At 40.3% G+C, this 5,892-nt stretch overlaps 1 long non-coding RNA gene across 1 annotated transcript; it reads right to left on the bottom strand.

Annotated features, from left to right (window-relative positions):
- Nucleotides 1-3,069: 3,069 nt before the first annotated feature.
- Nucleotides 3,070-4,364, bottom strand: LOC141363826 (uncharacterized). The gene is made up of 3 exons (XR_012369402.1): nucleotides 3,979-4,364; nucleotides 3,752-3,905; nucleotides 3,070-3,616 (listed from the first exon to the last, which is right to left on the bottom strand). It is a non-coding gene; the product is annotated as an uncharacterized lncRNA (long non-coding RNA).
- Nucleotides 4,365-5,892: the final 1,528 nt, after the last annotated feature.

Raw genomic sequence — 5,892 nt, 5'->3', positions numbered from 1 at the left:
ACCCACACGATTCATTACACTGAGGGGTCAATTCCTTCTATCTTTGGAGACGATGAGCAGAGCACTTTGGTAAGCTGTAAATAACATTAAAAAAGTAAAGTACACGGTGGTCATGGTTTAGCAGTACTTTTGTCTTTAAGTAACGTTACACGTCTATAGCAGTATTAATGATAATGAGTCTCATGGTTACAATGGTCATTTAGCTGCTGTGTTTAAACGTAGCATATTATCAAAACAGATTTTTAGTGGTAAGATTAGGCCGTAGTCATTTGTCTTGTTAGTGTGCTTGTTTCATGGGCGATCCCAGTGTATGCAGCTGGTCGGTATTGTTTACTTATTTAATGTAAAAGATGTAACTTAACAAAACAAACAATACATCATTAGAGAGGTCTAAGGCTCCAGAATTTGTATTTGACGTTTATTTTATTAAAACTTATAGTGACAGTAATGCTTTGAATTGTATCACAAGTTATGAAAAGTTCATAGAGAGAAAATAATCTACTTGCACTTTATTTAGAGGGCTAAACCAACAAGACAAAAACCAACATTTGTTGACAAAGGCTGTCAAACAAAACCCCAGATGTGCTCCGCTGGGACACAGCTTTCTATTAAAACTCTTCTACCTCATGTCAGAAGTACAGGTAAGCGAAAAGGGGTAAATGCTATGATGTAAATTTTATTACAAAAACAATATTGCTAATACTACTTTTTATTTGTTTTACTCAAAGGCACACAGGTGTGTGCCCCAAAGTGCTCAGATGTTGGAGTCTGCACTTCAACTACTACCTTTGTGCGAACACATGCTTTCCTGTCCTCCACACCAGTGAAGCGATGCCGGTTGCTTGATATTGAGGAATAAATCACGCCAATAAAGAGACCCTGTCTGGTGCAGACCGAAGTGGGTGTTGACTCTTTAGAGGGCTGCTCTACAATGATACAGAGCCCCCATGATCCAACCTACAACCTTGAGGACTCCATAAGTGCTTTGACAGAGGATACTGGACACATGTACGCATAACAATACCAGTAAACAATTTATGCAGACTCTTTCATGAACTAGCTGTTCTTTGTATATTTATATCTGGTTGTTTTTTCTATAGCATGGACCCTTCTACATCAACCTACTAAATGCCTACTTATATTGTATATGAAAAATGCCTCTTAGAACTTTTTGAGGTGTGCCCAGTGTGTCAACGAGGGACAAGGGTGCAGACCAGAACAGTTGGGACCTCTCTGTGTGTAGAGCAGCGATGTACACACTGTGATTTTGTAAGAAAATGGAAGAGTCAAGCACTACATGGAGGCACCCCAGTAGGGAATCTACAGCTTTCAGTTGCTGTGTATTCCAATGTGGGCTCATTTTTACAGCTTCAAAGTTGTAATGTGTTAAATATCGGCATATTGCAGTGGTCACCAATCCTGGTCCTGGAGGGCCGGTGTCTCTGCGGAGTTTAGCTTCAACCCTAATCAAACACACCTGAGGCATCTTAATTAGCTGCTTCAGGTGTGTTTGATTAGGGTTGGAGCTAAACTCTGCAGAGACACCGGCCCTCCAGGACCAGTGGCCTATACCATGAAGCCGGTTTAAGTGGATAGCCAGGTAAGTTTAAGATTATTTGCGCCAACCCTGGGTTTTAGGTACCATGAAAGTAGCGCGGCTTTAATCGGTGTTCGTCGCCATGGTATCTTACGCTGCACGGCTAACCTGCCCCAGGGCAGGTTATGTTCTGGATTCGAGATCTGAGACTGCAGTTTGACCAATCAGCTGCTAGCAAAGAAGTGACGTAACTACTAGCGTCTCCGCGCAAATTTTATTTATTTGTATTTTTTTATTGAACATATTAAAATACAAACATTAAGGCATATTCAACAATCACTATTTCCGTGTTGATACCACAAGAAAAAAAAAGGAGGGTGAGGGTCTTAATCTTAAACATCCAAAGCAGAAAGAAGTCTCAGGGGTCTCCGCGCAAATTGTTAGAACAGCGCTTTGTAGAGAGAATTTTTAGTTTTCCCTTGCCCAGTCATTTGTATGAAATATCTAGATTTTCCACGGAAGGAATCTCTTATCTTTGCAAACTTCTTGCCTCACATAAAAAAAGTATCACGTTAAATCCGTGCCCTTACTGTACCGTAAATGATGTGTATTGCATTGTGCTTGTTTGCAAGTGGTACATACTTGTATGCGGTCGGTGGGGAAAACACGGTTTGTCGAACCATGCGCAAGGTGGTCCTTGCACTGTAAAAGAAAGCCTACATTAACAGCTTCATAGTGTTCCACGGACATTTCCTGACCATGTCTTTAAAAGAGGGCTTTTATAAAATTCCCTGTAAGATTAACAAATTTAACAAATGTAAATTAACTTAAAAAAGCATGTTTCACTTTGGGTACCTAAATAAATTATCCAATGAAGTACATGTTAATGTACATGTTATATTAAAAAGAGCAGAGGCAGTATTATTTCACTCTTGAAATACATTTTTATAATCTTCATAATTTTGCATAATTAGCTCATGGTCCTCCGCTAAAAAAATACACTGCTCGTACGTGCTCTCTCTATTTTCTATTCCGATTGGTTGTTCGGTGCCGACGTCACTCTTTTATGTGCACGCGCGGGTGGAGTAATCATAACCTAAAGATCAAAGCCTGAGTTGACAGAGAAAGTTGATAAGCCGCTTCATGGGACCACTAAAGCCTGATTGCATCGGTTTGGTTTTGTCAACTCAAAACCAATCCTGTAACCCCGAGTTTGTTCAGCTACCTTCATGGTATAGGCCCCATGATTGTTGACCACTGGCATAGTGTAACATGTTTGTTTTTGCTTAGATATTCCGAACAATGAGGCTGCAAATGCAAATAGAACAACTTTTAACTGGACAAATTGTACTGTTGCTGCAACCTGAGCAGCCTCCTAGCTGCTACAAGCACACTCTGAAAGTGGCGGTGGAGGGTAGAGCACACAGCCCCGCCCATCCCGCTGCCTGCAGAAGTGTCTGATACCAGGCACTGTTGCGCTTTTCAACCACATGGGGGAGCTGCAAGTCATTTTTACATGGAAACTACATAGTGTTGCTTTAATGTGGTAACCAGAATAAAATAAATCTAAATCATTGTAGCAGCATTTTAATAACAATAAAAATGTTTTTTTTATAACATTAATGACGTTCTCATACAGAGTAATAACAATTGAACCAAAGCCACACAACAAAAATAAACAAATTCAATGCCACTATAAATGGCAGTGCAATTAAACAAACTTTGGAAATAACTTCCATAATTTATTTTGCTTGTCATTACAGATTATGTCGACGACATCATGGAGCTGGTCCTTGAACAAGTTTTCCCTGACCCAACTCCGTATATAGATGAGGTAGCAAAGATAAATATCCCACCAACCCTCTCATCTCAGCATCCACAACCAGACAAGGACAAGGCAACAGTGGTCTCCACTTACGTCTCCCGCTTCAATCCAGGACCGGTCTGAAGCCCACCTACTGTCCCTCATTGTCTGGAAACTCCTGCCGTATCCTCAAGACGCCAGGAAAACACACTTTCCAGCCCAGATATCCCCAGCACCATGAAACAAAGCACCTGTATGCACAATATCTGTAACGACTAAAACACAAACAGCAGAAAATAGTTTGAAATGAAGTTTGAAATGAAAATGTTTATAATATCTTGGTTTTTTTAGTATTTGGAAACTTTGTAAATGTGTTTTTCAATAAATGGACAAAACCAAAATTCACTTACTGTACCATTCCTCTTAGACGTAATGGCCAAACTATGCTTTGTAAACATTTATTGCATTTTGTAGAGAATACTCATTGAGACACACAGGCTCAAATCCAGGATGATCCACCGTGCACGTCAGCTGACTGGATACTTCCTCCATTCGAGCCTTAACCTAACAAATGTTAAATTTATTATGGAGGATTGTGTATACTCTAACCTAATATGTAATAACAAAGCACACTGACCTTAGGAGTTTCCGACAGCATTGATTTTCAACTTCAGTTGGCATAGTTCCACAGTTACCACAAGAACACCTGAGCACATGATTGGTCTAGTACAGGGGTCTCCAACATTTTTAAAATATAAAATATTTAGATGATAAATTAACACAAAGCTCACCACTTAGTGCTTTTCTTTAATTGTTTATAATATAACTTATATTTTGTTTTGTAATTGTTAAATAGTCGTAGGCAGTATTGTAGTAGTGGGCATGGATGGAGAAGTTACTGTAAATACAGGCTGTTTCTCATTCCTAAGGCTGCAGCCTGCGGAGGTCGCATTTGGTCATCAAGCCTGGTTTAAGTTAACGGAGCATTACATTCGCAAGTCATGAGCATACAATTTACGGTTAACTTAAGAATAATGGTCAACTTCATAATTGTTAATATTCTGAAATAAGACCGTCTTGATGCATGCAGCCTAAAATGCGACCTCTGGAGGCTGCAGCCTTCGGATTGAAAAACGGCCACAGTAACGCACCATTGCGATACATCCATATGAAGACGTTGTTCTGCAGGTTCGTCGTCTTCATTTTTATCTCGCTCCGTTTCTGACTCTGGCTCGAACATGTGAGGCTGGATGGACAAGTTTTCCGTTTTTGACATTTTGTTAATAATGTGTGAATAAGAAGTTTCTGTGCCGCTAGATAATCGTATCTCTGCTATAAAACTACAAAAATGGCCGAACAGGGTGGAGTTCAACTGCCTGTCACCTCTGAAACCTGGAGAGGGGGCAGGGTATGAAGTGTCTCATTTGCATTTAAAAAGACAGCACCAAAATGAGTTGCTCTCAGACGCACATCAGAAAAGGGGTAGAAAAGGGGCCTTTGGAGCTATAATAATGAGGAATTCAGACCCTAGCATTGCAGTTCCACTTTATGTAGACCACAAATATATGATTTATATGTAAAAAGGAAATATTTAAAAGCATGATATGTCTGCTTTAAGACAGACTCTACATCAGAAAAAGTGCTCTGTGAAGGGACAGTTTCTCAGAGTTACAGTCTGGGAGAACTTCTGTGGATTGACACTGACCTGGGAAGGAAATCCAGAGTCCAATTTCCTTTCTGTGAATTTTCCTCCAACCTGATGCTTCATGGGAAGAGATTTGTTTTAAGGGCAGTCATTGCTTTCAAAGGAGGCTTAACCTATTGGACATTATGTGGCCTACTGCAGTAGGTCTTCATGTGTCTGAGAGATGTATGATGACCTGAGAAGTGGAATGACAGGAGTGTCAGAAATAAACAAAATATGCCCACATGCTGTTTTATACACAAAAGAGTAATTTAATTTATTTAAATTAATTTCTGTAAAGTAAATTATATTTTGTTGTATGCCACAAACCTTCCTACTAGGGGTGCACCGAAATTTCGGTCGCCTAAAATTTCTGCGGAAAATGGTATTATCGGTTTCGGTCCGAAATAAAAATCCAAACGAAAATGTCAACCAAAAATGAATATCAACTGCGCCCCTCCCATCCGTGCGCTAGCGCTTGGGTTTCACTCATGGTCAAGCTGTTATCAGTCGTCACCCACCCCTCCCCTCCGTGCTCAAGCAGGTTTCACTCAAAGTCGAGCTGTTTGCATGCGTCTGCAGCAACATGTCTGCGGTGTGTATGTATTTAACCGCAAAAAGGCGCTAAAATGAGCAGCTTTCTTTATGCACAGAGGCACATGCGGTTGAATGTGTCCGGTCCATACGTGATCATCACAGTATGCCCTTCAAAGATCAGAACTCTTGATGTGTAAACTTTAGAGAGAGTTGCGCTACTATGTCTCATACTGTAATCCATTAACATACATTTGGCGAATAAAGCAACCTAACGTTTTTATGTGGAGTGACTGTTGTGCTGTTTGAGATTCACCCTCACGGTCTCTGTGT

Source organism: Misgurnus anguillicaudatus, chromosome 5, assembly GCF_027580225.2.
Source record: "Misgurnus anguillicaudatus chromosome 5, ASM2758022v2, whole genome shotgun sequence".
In the NCBI taxonomy this organism is placed as follows: Eukaryota; Metazoa; Chordata; class Actinopteri; order Cypriniformes; family Cobitidae; genus Misgurnus; species Misgurnus anguillicaudatus.
The sequence above is the reverse complement of the archived record's forward strand: the minus strand, read 5'-3'. Positions and strand labels throughout refer to the sequence as shown.